General features: G+C 39.8%; 1 protein-coding gene across 1 annotated transcript in view; it reads right to left on the reverse strand.

The window, feature by feature from the left end:
* LOC122792213 (protein argonaute-3) overlaps positions 1 to 17,605 on the reverse strand; it is a 1,955,650-nt gene that overhangs the window by 735,959 nt on the left and 1,202,086 nt on the right. The gene's annotated exons all lie outside the window — the stretch shown is intronic.

The following is a 17,605-nucleotide window of genomic DNA, read 5'->3' on the forward strand; positions in this document are numbered from 1 at the left end:
AAGGATTTGTGCACTGACTTTATTAAACGAGTGGAAGTTTTTAAAAAAAGTACTACTTCAAGGACTGGTGCATTGATTTTACGTATTTAACGAGTGGAAGTTTTTCTATCCTTGGGTCGTCTGTTGGCGACAGCTTTCTTAGTTTATTTGTACTTGTCAGTGTATGCAACCATAGTAGAATTAGATGAATTTATTTGCTACCTTCATTCCACTACAGACTTTTTGTGGTTCACTGCCACTAAGTCCCATACTGAGATACCCTATTTGGATGTTACGGTGAAGAGGGAGCTTGGTAGTAATAGACTTATTAAAGCTTTTATAGGAAGGATTGTTACAAACTGAGTTTTGTCCATCATAGCACTATGCATCCTAATCATGTGTTTGAGAATATGGTGAAGGGACAAATGTTAACGGCCTCTAGGCTGCATGTTAAAGACCAGGATTTTGAGGAATTTATCAAGACCCTGAATGATGATTTTGAAGCTAGGGGGTATAAGGGGACTGAGATAGCTAAGGGTATATGTGGTGCCCACCAGCTTAGGAAGGGTGTTGAGAGACCCTATTTTACGACCCCCATCTGGGACCCACATAGACAAGTTAGAAGGGACAGGTCCCTATGACTTTTTTCAGCGACATAAATAAGGTCACTGATGTAATTAAAAAGAATTGGCATATTTTAACCTCTGATTCATCTGTTGAAGCATTAGTTGGCACATCTCCTAAGTTTTACTACAGGAATATGGCAAATTTAAAGAGGTTGTTGTATTATTCGGATAAGTTGGGTTATGGACAACAGGGAAAGGGTACCAAAAGGTGTGATACTTGTAATTTTTGTCAGTATGTTAGAGAATCTAATAAGTTTGTTCATCCACAGACAGGGAAGAAATATTTTTTAAATGTTATGGCCAACTGTGACACTATGAACGTTGTTTATTTAGCCAACTGTGAGCAATGCAGCTCATTTTATGTTGGCAAAACGAACCGTCGGGTTCGTGAATGTATTAGGGACCATATATATTGCACAAATACAGGTAACACTGTCAGTGCCTTAGCTAAACATGTTCAGATGCAAGGTAATGCACACAGGTTTTCTTTTACTGTGTTAGATGTTATATATGAGAATGCTAGGTTGAGCAACATTGAAAATGAAAACAGAAAGATGTGAAGCAAGATGGCTAGCCAAACTACATTCTCATATGGGGTTAGGTTTAAATGAATCTGCACCTCTGAAACCTGTTTTAAAAGCTAGAAGGGAAAGGAAAAAAGTAATGTCTATTTCCTTTTTGCTGGGTTCACTTTTTTAGTGAGTTCAGCTTTAACTACTTAATAGTTTTATTAGTTTTAGCTTTTGATTGGTCTATGTACAATGACAGTGTTATATAAATGTTTAGTAAAGATGTTGTTTCACTAGGGTCTGAAGACGCTGATTCCATAGCGAAAGCGCTTACCAATTTGTATATGCATTAAACTTGGATTTATTTTACCTGCTGCCTGCTGTTTGCTACCTACTTTACCTTTGGATATTTTAAATTGTGACTGCTGTGTCTCCAATACTTGGGACTTGTTTCACCTCCTGCCTGCTGTTTGCTGCCTATTTTACCTGTGGATATTTTGAACTGTGGCTGCTTTGTTTCCACACTGGTGCTTCTCTCTGCACTTAGTTTTGATTTCTGGCTACTAGTGTGGTTTATGCACAACCACGTATCACCAATAAGTGCACTAGCCTCTTCTTCTTAAAATAGAATAGGATTTATTCCAAACACGCTAGCCATACAAACATAAAAACTTCTGATAATATAACAGTGTTATGTTAAGTGCTTTCACCCACTACAATGTGGGCTTTCTCAGAATACTGAAACACTGAACAACCACTCCCTTTGTTTGAAATCTGGCGCCACAATTCTCTCCATCAGACTTTTAAAGTCATATACACATTTTGCAACCTTATACCCAAGTTTAAAAGTATATATGCATATAAGCAACCTATATGAACTATAAAATACATTTGACCAATATAAATCAAGTATATCTCCTAAAATTATGTATGAAATACAACTCATAAAAAACAAACAGTATGTTTATATTATTGTGTGTATATTAACACATGCTTAATTATAATACAAATGGGAAAATAAAAACCTTTTAAATGGATGTTACAAAACTATTTGCTAATAGTGAACCGATTATGAACTAGATCAACACTCTCTCAGGAGAGATATTCGATAAGCATAATAAACAATATTTAAACTTTAGCAAAATGAACACTCCAAATCCCTAAATAAAAAAATGTTTTTAATATGTCTCTAAAATGGTTTTACAAGAAATACAGTCATTGAGTCCAGGTGGGTTTGTGGCATCTAAATATAATTGCCACCACGTTTCCCTAAACGCCAGTAAAGTTTTATAGTCACATCCCTAGGATCTATATGTATAATTTCTAGTATGGCAAATCTAAATTCATGGGCATCTCCCATCTTTTCAATATGCCTGTATAATGCATTTTTGGTGTCTCTCTTTCTTATACAATAAATATGATCATATATACGTTGTCTAAAGCTTCTTTCGGTTTTTCCTATGTAAAAACCGGAACATGTAATACACTTTGCCATATATATATATATATATATATATATATATATATATATATATCTATATATATATTTTTTGTCTTACAATTGCCATACTTAAATTTAATCCTTGTGTGACCCATGTTGTCTAACATAATACTGGCTACTTCTAATATGAATCCACATTGATTACACATCCCACATTTTAAAGTGTGTTTCTCTTTGTGGTTTTTAATAGTGGATGTCATTTAATTATTTTTTTTTCCAGATACCATTTAATATTACGACCCATTTTGAGTACAAATCTGGGTTTGGTTTCTATAGTGTCTATCCAACTGGTGTCCCTCAATAACAAAAAACAGTATTTTATTAATATATTCTTAACCTGTTCTACCTCCGTATTAAATGTTAATATACATGATCTCTCATATTGAATAATACTAGCTTGATTGTCTATACTGATATTACTTGTGTTATGAGATCTGAATCTATGTATATTTCCAGAACCAAACAAGGGTTTGTATTTATTTCCCCATTGCTTAATGATATATGAACTGATTTGTTCCATCATCTTAATTGGGTATCCCCTCTCTTCAAAAAGTTGTGTAATAAATTTTACTTTTGTCTACCATCTCCTTCTGATGTGAGATCATTCTTGCAACTCTTATACATTGACCCTTAAATATATTGTGCTTCATTTTCTCGGGATGGTAGCCCCCATATTCTAGGTAATCGTTAGAGAAGGTACTTTTCCTAAGTATGCATGATTTTACTTCCCCTTCATGTCTGTATATAAAGGTATCTAGATAGGGTAATCCTATACAACTATAAGCATGGGTAAATTTTAAAAATGAACTTTTCGTTAATAAATTCAAGGAATTTAAGTAAGTTGTCTATGCTATCATCCCATATAATGTAAATATCGTCAAGAAATCTTGAATAATGTTTGATTTTCTTATAATATTCACTAGTAAACAAAATAGTACCCTCCCAATCCAACATAACTAGATTAGCATAAACTGGTGCACAGGCAGCGCCCATTGCCACACCTCTCATTTGACGGAAATGTTCACCTTCATAATAAATGAAGTTATTGTCCAATACTATGGACATACATTCCAATATCAAACAGATATTGTCCCACTCTAATTTAGTGTGTCTTCTAATGCTGTTACAGAAGGCATCCAGGCCTTCCTGTTTAGGGATGTATGAGAAAAGATCTAGAATATCCACTGTAACCACTATGCTGTTCCCATTCAAAGAATTCACTGGGAAATTACTTAAAAATTCCCAAGAATCCTTTACCATGTGACTTATGTTGTCATATATTGGTTTAAGCCAGATATCTATAATTTTTCCAATAGGAAAGGTTTTGGATTTGCTGCCTGATACTATATGTCTGAGGGGTGGATCTAATACATTTTTATGTACTTTAGGTATCCCTACCAGAGTCGCTAATCTGGGATACGTAACCTTCAGGCAGTCTAAAATTTTGTTTGTTATTCTACCATCAATAAGAAATTCCTCGAGGTATGAATCTATTCTCTGATATGCAATATTAACCTCATTAATCGATGTAGTTTCATAACTGCCTGATTGGTGTAATATATTGTACATTTTTTTGATATATAAATTGTTATCAAATGTGACCCCCCCCCCCTTAATCTGGCTTCATGACTCTGATGTTATTATCCATCTGTAAAGTTCTTAATGTTTTTAGTTCTTTCGGAGTTAGATTATGGCTTAACTGGTTATTTTTAACCTTACTGTAAAGCTGACAGATGTCATGCATCACTAATTTTTCATAGTGGTCCACATGAGGATGGTTGGGAGGAACATATGTACTTTTTTTCTTTATTTGAAATTCTACTGTATCACTACTTCATGTTTTCTGACTGTCCTTAAATAGGATAGACAAATTAATCTTCCTCACAAACTTCTTTATTTCACATAGACAGTCCACCAAGTCAAAAGTAGGGGTGGGAATACATTTCATTCCTTTAGCTAATAATTCAAAATGTGTCAACTGAATTTGTGTACTAGAATAATTAAAGATGTTAAAATTATTATAACTGAAAGTATACCCCATCTACTACAAAGTTTTTGCTTCCTTGATTTTCTTTTGGTATTTCACCTAATTCCTTCTCTTGCCTTTTCCCCCAGTTCTTCTGTTTTGTTTTTTTGTAATACTGTGACTAATTCCTGCTCACTGGGTTTCTGTTCCCATAAGTTTCTTTTGCTCTGTCTCCTACCCAATAAAAATGTGAATCATGTTCCTGATTGTACTTATTACCTTGTGTATAATTCTCAAAATGTTGTTCATTGTGAACTCTATTGCTAATCTTTTCTTTCAAATGTCCATTTATATGCTTGTCCTTTCTTATAATGTTCGATATCTCTAAGAATCTTTTTTTGTTTCCTTTCACTAATATGTATCACCTTTTTTTCCGCTATACGATACTGTTTCTTGTGTAACCTCTCCCATTCAGAAAACAGTAAGTCATTAACTATTTTGTTGTTTAACATTTCAACTTCTTGTACCAACTTACTGAGTTTTTCATCATTAAATTTAATAATAAGCTTCATATAACTAAAACCACATTCATTAAACACTTGGTTGAACTCAGTAATAATACTATCATAAATCTCAATTCCCATAGGCATCTTGAAAAATCTCAGGCCCATCGGGACAATTTTTGAGTCCAAATATTTTTGCAAATAAGCATTGTCCACTCTAAGTCCATTAATGGCAATTCATTTCTTACCCAGCATGTATATCATGTCCTTCAGGGTTCCCGTATTTTCCAATTTGGAATTTACGGAACTTTCCTCTCTACCATTCACTTTATCAAGGTTGCAGTTGTTGGATAAAAATTTATTTAAATAATTGTCCTTGTCTTTGTTCCCATTTCCATCTAGTTGGTCGTGGGATGAATGTAATTATGCAACAGCACCTTTACTTGTCATATCACTTTTCCCCACCGCATTGGAGTATGTCTTTTCGGGTGGGAATTTTTTAGGTCTGGCCCGGTGCGAATTGCTACTTTGTCAACCTCATAAAGAGAGAAGTCAAAAGTAATGTCAGAATTGTTCACTTTGCTACTGTCAAATTGATCGATTCCCGCAAAAGCACTGTCCAAATCAATCGGGCTGTGCCTCAGCCCGGTACCTTGCCCGTTAGGAATACTGAAGCTGCCATTAGCCCCACCTTGTAGAAAATTAGACGGTGAGTTGCTTTTATGCATATCTGCTTCCTTACCTGCCAGTACAGAACCCTGACAGTTGTTAGTGTTGGCCTTTTCATTGTTAATACCGCTACCTGTAAGGGCGGTTGATGGAACAGCATTTCCTCTGACAGTACCATGAACTGACTTTACTCCTGTCCGTGTAAAGTCAAGTAAAAGTTCCAAAATTCGACCACCCTCCCCTTTCAATGAGGTAACCTCTGCATGTAGTTTGGAAATATCGTCCAGTTCCTTATCGCTAGATGGAGGCGTCTTGTCACCGGTGATATCCATGGAAAAAAAGACAACTGAATACAACAAAGGTAGCTTGCTCCAGGAATATGCACAGCCAATATCACCAATAAGTGCACCAGCCTCTTCTTCTTAAAATAGAATAGGATTTATTCCAAACACGCTAGCCATACAAACATAAAAACTTCTGATAATATAACAGTGTTATGTTAAGCGCTTTCACCCACTACAATGTGGGCTTCCTCAGAACACTGAAACACTGAACAACCACTCCCTTTGTTTGAAATTTGGCGACACAATTCTCTCCATCAGACTTTTAAAGTCATATACACATATTGCAACCTTATACCTAAGTCTAAAAGTATATATGCATATAAGCAACCTATATGAACTATAAAATACATTTGACCAATATAAATCAAGTATTCATGTAGATTATTTATGTGGATTCATATTAGAAGTAGCCAGTATTATGTTAGACTACATGGGTCACACAAGGATTAAATTTAAGTATGGCAATTGTAAGACAAAATGATTATATATATGGCAAAGTGTATTACATGTTCCGGTTTTTACATAGGAAAAAACGAAAGAAGCTTTAGACAACTTATATATAGGTTCATAGGTAGGTACTAGGCTATCGGCCCAAGGGCCTATGCAAGCCTAGCCAACAAGGTTCCCTGGCTTATGCCACCCAAGAAAGTTATTTTCCTGTGCCACTGACGAGCAGAGACACAGAAGTGATCCCCGGGATGTATTTCCTATTTCCCATCCACTCATCAAGATTTTTCTTGAAGAGTGCTAATGAAGAACTTTGCTTGACATAGATGGGTAGCCTGTTCCAGAGTATGGGAAGTCTCTGGGATAGGAATCTATCCCTCCAGCATGTCCTGTTTATTGTGGTGACAAGGTTTAGGTCCCTAGAGCGTGTAGCTTGGAGGGATTGGGATTTCCTTAGGTGTAGCATGTCCAACAGCTCTGGGTTTGACATAGCTTTATATGTTAGGCAGAGATCACCTCTGAGTAGGCGATATGCTACGGAGTAAAGCTGGAGTTTTTTGAGGCGGTCAGTGTAGGGCATTTGTTTGAGTCCAGTAATCCTCTTTGTGAGGTACTTCTGTGGCCTTTCCAGCTGCTGCAGATGTCTTGTGAGGTACATTACAAAAGGGGCGTTGTACTCTATAATGGGTCTAATGAGTGATGAGTAGAGGGTAATGATGACCTCTTTTTTCCTGGACGAGAACCCTTTTATGATGAGGTGTGCCACGTAGAAGGACTTCCTGACTACTGTGGCGATGTGACTATCAAAGGAGAGACTTCTGTCCACCTGGGTCCCAAGGTCTCTTATCACGCATTCGGTGTTAAGCAGATTGCTGCCTATGTGGTAGTTCATGGGTACAGAGTTTTTACCAAGGGGGATGACACTGCACTTTTTGGCATTGAGCTTGAGGCCATGGCTCTGACACCAGGCATCTGTCTCAGACAGGCCCTTCTGTAGGATGTTCACATCATTTGGGGACTTGACTATGGCTCCTAGTTTGCAGTCATCTGCGAACTTCGTTAGCCAGAGGCCTTCTGTGTTAGCCTGTACTTCAGAGAAGTAGATACCAAACAGGAGCAGTCCTAGGACGGAACCCCGTGGTACTCCACTTGTCACTGGTATGAGGTCAGATTTGGAGTCTGCAACTTTTACAGTGTGGGTTCTGTCAGTGAGCCAGTTGGCAACCCATCTTGTGACGTAGGGATTTATGCCTAGTTTATTGAGTTTAGCTATAATTCCAGAATGGGGGATGGTGTTGAAAGCCTTGGCGAGGTCAAGATAGGCTGTGTGAACCACTTTACCCTCATCTACGGCTTTGGTGACTGCCTCAAAGAAGTCGATCAGGTTCAGGAGGCATGATCTGCCTTTCACAAACCCGAACTGGGTGGGATCCAGAGTTTGGAGGTTACCAATGTCTTTGTTTATGAGTTCCATGATGATACGTTCCATGGCTTTGCAGACCAGGTTTGTCAGGCTAATAGGTCTATAATTCCCAGGATCAGTGGTGGCTCCCCCTTTGTGGAGTGGGATAACTATTGCTGTGCACCATTCAGTGGGCACAAAGCCTGATGCGAGGCTATTATTGAACATGGTGCTTAAGTGGGGAGCCAGTTCATTCTGAAGTTCGTGTAAATCACAGCCTGGGATGTTGTCCAGTCCCATGGATGCTGTGTTTTTGGCTTTAGAGAGTGCAGCTTTCACCTGCGTAGTTGTGATTACAGGGACTCTGCATTCTTCCTGTATAGATATGGGCCCTTTAAGGGGTAAGGGGGCGTAAAGTTAGCACTGAACCTATCTGCCAGGATGTTGGCAATATCAGTTGGTTCTGTAATTTTCATGCCTTTGTGCTGCAACTCAGAGCAAATCTGGGTGTTACTATTGAGATTCTTGACATAGCTATAGAATGTTTTGTGGTTGTCCTTGGAATTAGTGGCAATTTTATTTTCGTAGCTAGTTTTGGAAAATCTTATAAGAGATCTCAGCTTCTTACTGAGGCTGACCAGGGAGCTCCTCCAACTCATGGGATTTTACTCTCTTTTGCAACAGTTTCTTCCTTCTGTTGTACAGTTTGTTTATGGCAGGGGACCACCAGATTGGCTTCCTTTTTTTGGAGGATAGCGTCTTGGTTCTGTTTGGGATAGCACGATCCATGCACTCATGTAGGTGCTTATAGAGCGCATTTGTGTAGGATTCAGCAGTTGTAACTGTATTGTCCATCTGCATGGGTGTCATGAAGTTCACTACTTCTGTCTTAAGAAGCATGAAGTTGGCTTTGGAGAAATTTCTTACTGTGGTTTCCTTAATGGGGGGGTGGGGGGATGTAGATATCAAGGGTGATTAGCTTATGGTCGGATCGGACCAAAGAGGAGTTGACTTCAGGTGTGGAACACCGGTCACTCATGTTGGTAATGACTAGGTCTAGGATATTGTTGCCCCTGGTGGGGGTGTGGATAAGTTGATCTAGGGCATTGGAGTTTATGAATTCCAGAAAGCGTTGCGCTAAGGAGTTAGTACATGAGTAGTTTTCCCAGTTAATGGTGGGGTAGTTGAAGTTGCCCATTATTACGGTGTTTGGTTGAACCCTAATACTTTCCAGTACATCAAGAAAAGAGGAGTGGGAATCCTGGGGCATGGTGGGGGATCTGTAGCAAGCTACAATTTGGATTGCAGTTTTGCAAAGAGTTAGTTGCACTTGGATAACCTCGGATGCATTATGCTGAGCAACTAGCCTGGAGGTGTGGATATCCTTAATGAATATGGACACACCCCCACCTTTGGTGTTTCGGTCCAGGTTAGATGGCCAAAAAGTGTGGTATGAGTTATAGCCTGGTAGTGCAGGGGTGCTCTCTGGAGCCTTGAACCAGGTCTCAGTCACTGCACAGATATCGATGTTCTCCATTTTAAGGAGTGCCTCGAGTGAGTGCATTTTGAAATTTAGACTTCTAGCATTGAGTAGCATTACCCCCAGTTTTTGCTTACCTGTTCCTGTTATGGTGGTGAATTTATTACTTGAACCCTGCCTAAAAAAGGCACTATAGGGGCAGCAAGAGCCTTAGCCAGTATCCGGAATCCTAGGGGCGACAGGTGCAGGCCATCTGTGGCAAAGCATCGTGGTCTGTCGACCATGTCATCCCAAGCAGATAGATACTGGATCCCTTTTGAATGACACCATAAGCTTAGCCAATTGTTGAAATCAATCATTTTGTCCTTGTACTGCGGTATCATTCTGGGCGATGGCAGAATGCTACTCAGGGCTAGAGTCATACCTGCCTGGGCTACAAAATCGCAGAGCTCTTCCATGTCTCTCTTCATGTAGTCCAAGGAGGTATGTCTCAGGTCAGTCACACTAACATGGACAATGACAGAGTCATATTTGTACTTGTTGTGGAGTGACCTGAATGTGTGGGTTATGTGGCGGATCCTGGCACCCGACAGGCAGCTGACAGTAACCTTCTCCTTGTTTAGCCTGGTGAGTGGGACATCAGTGTGCCTGACTATAGAGTCACCTATGACATATTTATTGTATAAGAAAGAGAGACACCAAAAATGTATAATACAGGCATATTGAAAAGATGGGAGATACCCATGAATTTAGATTTGCCATACTAGAAATTATACATATAGATCCTAGGGGATGTGACTATAAAACTTTACTGGCGTTTAGGGAAACGTGGTGGCAGTTATATTTAGATGCCACAAACCCACCTGGACTCAATGACTGTATTTCTTGTAAAACCATTTTAGAGACATATTAAAAACATTTTTTTATTTAGGGATTTGGAGTGTTCATTTTGCTAAAGTTTAAATATTGTTTATTATGCTTATCGAATATCTCTCCTGAGAGAGTGTTGACCTAGTTCATAATCGGTTCACTATTAGCAAATAGTTTTGTAACATCCATTTAAAAGGTTTCTATTTTCCCATTTGTATTATAATTAAACATGTGTTAATATACACACAATAATATAAACATACTGTGTTTTTTATGAGTTGTATTTCATACATAATTTTAGGCGATATACTTGATTTATATTGGTCAAATGCATTTTATAGTTCATATAGGTTGCTTATATGCATATATACTTTTAGACTTAGGTATAAGGTTGCAAAATGTGTATATGACTTTAAAAGTCTGATGGAGAGAATTGTGGCGCCAAATTTCAAACAAAGGGAGTGGTTGTTCAGTGTTTCAGTGTTCTGAGGAAGCCCACATTGTAGTGGGTGAAAGCGCTTAACATAACACTGTTATATTATCAGAAGTTTTTATGTTTGTATGGCTAGCGTGTTTGGAATAAATCCTATTCTATTTTAAGAAGAAGGGGCTGGTGCACTTATTGGTGATACGTGGTTGTGCATATTCCTGGAGCAAGCTACCTTTGTTGTTACTAGTGTGGTTTGTCTGCTGGTGGAATGTTTGTGTTTTACAAGATTAGAGGCAGATGAAGCTCAACAATTAACAGTTAAGATAAGAGAAGATGAGATAAAAATGACGTACAATCAACCTGCAGGAAAGTCTCCAGGAATAGATGGTATTCCTGTGGAAGTTTGGCAGCTAAGGGAAAAAAAGTGATAAAGTTATGGAAAGTTTTGTTTAACAGTATTTTAAAAGGAGAGTAAGCACCACCATCCTGGAAAAAAATTGTGGTAGCTATAACAGCTAAAAATGGTAAAGACCATCAGACTCAGGTTCATATAGGCCAATTTAAATTTTAAACCAAGATCATAAAGTGTTTATGTCTCTAACAGCTAAAAGAATGGCAAATGTGTTGCCAAAGCTGATAAATATGGATCAAAGTGGTTTTGCGGATGGAAGGCAAATATTTTACAACATTAGAACAATGATCCAGAGGGAAGCAGAATATAAAGAAAATACTGCTGTTGTTGGATGGTCATGACGCAGAGAAACCGTTCTGCAGAGTAAGCTGAGATTTTATGAGAAGGGTGATGGAAGCATTTGCACTTCCTGATATAATAAGGTTAATTAGGAGGATATATGAAAGACTGGAGGCAAAAGTTAAAGTGGGAAAGTTCCTCTCTGATAAGTTGTGTCTGAACAGAGGAACCAGGCAGGGATGTCCTCTTTCCCCTTTGTTATTTGCAATATGTTTAGAGCCAATGGCAAAGAAAATAAAGGACTCAAATTCAAGTATATAATTGGTATGGTAATCAATAAATTGGCTTTATTTGTAAACCATATTATTTTGTACCTGATAAAACTAGAAAAGGATATCTCAGTGTTGTGAAACAGTCTGAGACAGTTTCAAGTTTTTTCAAGATACAAAATTAAAGAAGACAAAACAAAGACTACAATTGTAAACTACTTCTACTCATATGAATTCATTCAGCAATACCCATATTTATGGAGGAAGGATAAAATAAAATATTTAGTACTATGGGTTAAAAAAGATTCTGAGATTCTGTTATGACAGTTAATAAAGAGACTAAACAAAAGATAATACAAAAACTGAGAAACTGGAAGCTCTTGTTTATCGATATGCATTGCAAGACACCCATTGTGAAAATGTTTTTAGTTCCTTTAGTTCTATTTATATACAGGTCAGGCACATTTTCATCAACCAGAGGAGACGTTATGGTTAGTAATTAACAACAGGTTGAAGGACTTAATCTGGGAGGGGGACAGGTGGTAAAGTTGATCCTTTCAACAGAACAAGGTGCTTTAGGATTACCTCATTTGAAGGGATTAGTCAGAGCAACACAGTTAAGGCTCATATACATAACACAAGCAGAAAGCTATAATTCAAAGTGGAAAGGGATGATGGTGATGATGAAAGCAAGGGGAAATTTCAAGAAATAAGGACAGATAATAGGATCTTGGATGCAAATCCTTAAGAAGAATAAAACAGCCATACAGAATATTACATTCCAAAAGTTGCAGAAACTATTAGATAACTAAACCAACATGAGAATGGAGAAAGGAGATTTTGCTGATAGGGATGACTACAATTAGGGGTATAGGGGTATAGAGGTAGGCAAGAGAGGGCTGGAATTTGCTGGAGAAAACTGGCAAAGGACCCCAAGGTATTGGGAGCAAATAACTAGAAAGAGAAAGGTAAGAGAAAGGGATAAAGGCCAAGAAGGCATTTGGACTGCACACTAGAACTGCCTTCCCTATAAGGGACTGACATCACAGTATAAGCAAAGAGAAGGGGATAGGGGAATTCTGAGTGAAAAACCTGATCTGGTAGAATTTTAAGTTGAATCTAGAACAGAAGCTGCCATTACAAAGGGGATAATTAGTAGGGCATACAAAATGTTGCACAATAATATTTGCTGTATCCAGGACTGTTTGTAAGCTTCTGAGCGGTGCCAAAGTCTGCTCTTCAATTTTTCCCTTAGATCTGCTAGTTCTATCCTCTCCTACACTTTTACTAGCTTATTAGTTTAGCACTTTACCAGACTTCTTGTAGCAATTATTGTAGCACACAAATGTACTACCAGCACTAAACGTTCTACAAGGAAACAGCTCCAGTACTTATTATTAATGCCCACCCCTCCAGGCATGTCTAAAGGTCAGTTCCCTATGCTTTCTCCTATTAACATGGTGAACATGGGCATCATGAGGCAATGTAGCAACTGCCTCATGTACACTGACAACCTTCTCCTCTTACCTCCCAACACTCAGACTTGCGAGAGATGCACTTATACATCCAAACTGTAAGCCAAGCACTCTCCAGCCAAGACCGGAATAGCTGGTCAAAAGGTGAAGGTCAACACTTGCACCTTACCACATGGAACACACAGCCCTCCAGAACACACACCAGCACTGCCTTCACATAAAAACAAGAACCACACACCCACCTTCGCAGAGGCTCTCAATAAAAATCTACCCAAACAGCAGAGACCTCCAAGGCAGAAATGCACTCGACCACCACAACACTAATCACGAGACACATAAGTCTCCTAAACAGTGTGCCTCTCAACCAAAGCCCCTAAGGCAAACTAGCATGCCCAACACACTAGTCATAGATGACTCGATAGTGAAGCACACTGATGTCCCACACATTAGGTTGAATAAGGAGAAAGTAACAGTCAGCTGCCTGTCAGGCGGCAAGATCCACCACATAACGGATGCACTCAGGTCCCTCAACAATAGCTACAAATATGACTCTGTCATTGTAGATGTGGGTGTGAATGACCTGAGACGTATCTCCCTGGACTACATGAAAAGAGACATGGAAGAGCTTTCGGATTATGTAGCCCAGGTGGGTATGACCCTAGCCCTGAGCAACATCCTACCATCACCCAGAATTATACCACAGTACAAGCAGAAAATGATTGATTTCAACAACTGGCTAAGTTTCTGGCATCATTCTAAGCGGATTTAGTACCTGCCTGGGATGACATGATTGACAGATCTCAATTCTTTGCCAGAAATGGCCAGCATCTGTCACCCCTGGGCTTCTGGATTACTGGCCAAGGCTCTTGCCACCCCTACAGTGCCTTTTTTAGGCAGTGTTCCAAAGACCAAATTACCACTGTAACAGCTATAAAAAATGCAATATGAGGGTCATGCTGCTCAATGCTAGAAGTCTAAATCTCAAAATGCACTCGCTCGAAGCACTCCTTAAAATGGAGAACATCAACATTTGTGCTATAACAGAGACCTGGTTCAAGGCAGCAGAAAGCACTCCTGCACTACCAAGCTATAACTCATTCCACACCTTTTGGCCCCAGAACTTGGACCGAAGCACCAAAGGTGGTGGTGTTTCTATATTCATAAAGGATGTGCACACCTCTAGACTGGTAGACCAACATAACGCATCTGAGATACGTCAGGTGCAGCTAACAGTGGGTAAGACAGGGATTCAGGTCGCAGCCTGCTACAGGTCCCCAACCATGACCCAAGACTCACACTCCACGTTCCTAAGCACCCTGGAGAATATTAGGGTCCAACCTAACAACTTTCATACTGGGTGACTTCAACTACCCCACCATTAACTGGGAAAACTACTCATGTACCAATACACTTGCCCAATGTTTCCTGCAATTCATTAATTCCAATGCCCTGGACCAGTTCGTTCTTACCCCCACTAGAGGTAGCAAAATCTTTGACCTGATCATTACTAACATGGGCGACTGTTGCTCTACACCAAAAGTCAGCTCTTCCCTGGTTAGATCCGACCACAAACTAATCACCTTGGAAATCCACATCCCTCCCCCCCCCCCCCACACACACACAAAGGTAACCACCATGAAAAACTTCTCTAAAGCTAACTTTGGGCTCCTAAAAACAGAGGTGGCTAACTTCATGGCACCCATGCAAATGGAGAATAGTTGCAAGACCGCCAAATCATACACCAATGCACTGTACGAACATGTACACAAATGCATGGATCTCGCCATACCCAATACAACCAAGGTGCTCTCCTCCAAAAAAAGGAAGCCAATCTGATGGTCCCCTGCCATAAACAAACTCTACAACAGGAGGAGGAAACTGATGCAGAATAAGGTAAAGTCCCAAGACTGGAAAAACTCCCTTAGTAGCCTCAACAAAAAATAAAGATCCCTCATCAAATCCTCTAAAGCTAGCTATGAAAACAGAATTGCAACAGATAGTAAAGACAACCACAAGGCCTTCTATAGTTATGTAAAGAATCTCCACGGCAATACCCAGATTTGCTCTGAGCTACTGCACAATGGTACTTCCTATACCGAGCCAACAGATATTGCCAGTATACTGGCCGACAGCTTTAGTACCAGCTTTACCCCCCCCCCCAAAGGACGAAGCACAACACCAGAAGACTGCCAGGCATCCAGTATTACTGCTGCACAGGTTAAAACAGCACTGTCCAAGGCCAAGAATACAGCTTCTATGGGACCTGACAATATCCCTGGCTGTGTTCTACATGAACTACAGAGTGAACTGGCACCTCACCCATGTGCGCTGTTCAATCACAGCCTCACCTCTGGCTTTGTCCCTACCAAATGGCACACTGCTACAGTCATCCCTCTCCACAAAGAAGGAGAGACTACAGACCCTGGGAACTATCACCTCATTAGCCTGACAAGTCCGATATGCAAAGCTATGGAATGCATCATCATGGACCTTATAAACAAGAATATAGGGACTCTCCAAACTCTAGATCCTATGCAGTTTAGTTTTGTGAAGGGGAGATCATGCCTCCTCAACTTGGTCAACTTCTTTGAGTCAGTCACCAGAGCTGTGGATGAAGGCAAGGTGGTTCATACAGTCTACCTTGATCTGGCCAAGGCCTTTGATACCATTCTCCACTCAGGAATCATAGAAAATCTCACTAAGCTAGGCATCAACCCCTATATCACTAGGTGGGTTGCAAACTGACTCACAGATAAAACCCACAGTGTTAAAGTAGATGACTCCAAGTCAGACTGCAGGCCAGTCACGAGTGAAGTCCCACAGTGTTCGGTCCTGGGTCCTCTCCTGTTTAGTATCTACTTCTCTAAAGTCCAGGCCAACAAGAAGGGACTCTGGCTGATAAAGTTCACAGACGATTGCAAGTTGGGAGCTATTATTAACTCCCCAAGGAATGTTGACATCCTCACTGAGTCCAACGACTGGTGTCAGAACCATGGCCTTAAACTCAATGCCAAAAAATGTGTCATCATCCCCCTTGGGAAAAACCCAGTTCCCTTGAATTACCACATCGATGGTAGTCCACTGAACACAGAAGGCGTTATAAGAGATCTGGGAACACAGGTTGACAGCGACCTCTCTTTTGACCACCACATTGCCACTGTGGTCAGAAAGTCACATCTCATTACTAAGGGTTTTGCATCCACGAAGAAAGAGGTCATTGTCTCCCTCTACTCTTCCATCATTAGGCCAATCATTGAGTACAATGCCTCATTTGGCATGTACCTCACTAGACACCTGCAACAACTGGAGAGGCCGCAAAAGTACCTCACAAAGAGGATCTTAGGCCTTAAACACTTCTCCTACATGGACAGACTCAAAAACCCAACTATTCTCTGTCTCATATCGCCTACTTAGAGGCAATCTCTGCTTGACTCACAGAGCCATGTCTGATCCAGCTCTGTTAGAAATGCTACATCTAAAGAAATCCCAATCCCTCCGCACCACACACTCCAGAGACCTCAACCTCATTACCACAATCAACAGGACATGCTGGAGGGACAGGTTCATAACACAGAGACTGCCTGTGCTATGGACTAGACTTCCCATACATGTCAAGCAGAGCACCTCACTGGCCCTCTTCAAGAGAAATCTTGATGAGTGGATGGGAAATAGAAAATTCACCCTGGGGATCACTCCAGTGGCTCTACTCGACAGAGGCACTGGGAACTAAGGTCGGGTGACATGATGCCAGGGTAATCCTATGGGCTAGGCTTGTAAAGGCTCCAGGGCCATTAGCCTAGTACACACCTATGAACCTATAACTATAGGAATCAATCAAAAGAGGTCAGATAAGATTAGGAAGAGAGATTAGATAAGCAATTCACACAGAAAACAATAGGAAGACACAAGTCTAGCTCCCAAATATGTAACAAAGTCTAGAAGATTTAGGATTTTTGTTTGGAAGTGTTTGCATAGGTATTTTTATACCCCAAGCAGACTAAAAAAAAAAAATTCCTCAGGTAGACGGCAAATGTTGGGAGATGAGATGGAGAAGAAAGAGGTAACTGGGAACATATGTTTTGGGAGTGCAATGAGTTGGCACACTTTAAAAATTGCCTGCAGTGTACTCTGTCAGAAACACTGGGTGAACAAATGGATGTAACTAAGGAAATGAGTTTTTGAGCTGGAATACGGGATCTGAACTGCCTAGACATACTAAGGCCTTGTTAAGTTTAATTCTGCTGGCTGCCAAAAAGCAATTACTAGTAAATGGAAATCAAAGCCAAAACCAACTCTATTTGAAGTAGTGAATATTGTAACGGAGATAAAAGAACTGAAGTGAGATCTTTAGAAAAGAGTAGGAGCAAATTACATAGAAAAAACGGAAACTGTGGAAGCAATACATGCAGAACAATGTTTTGGAGTAGGATTGAGGTTTAAGGGG

The sequence above is a fragment of the Protopterus annectens genome, chromosome 1.part2 (assembly GCF_019279795.1).
Source record: "Protopterus annectens isolate FY-2018-M chromosome 1.part2, PAN1.0, whole genome shotgun sequence".
Classification (NCBI taxonomy): Eukaryota; Metazoa; Chordata; order Ceratodontiformes; family Protopteridae; genus Protopterus; species Protopterus annectens.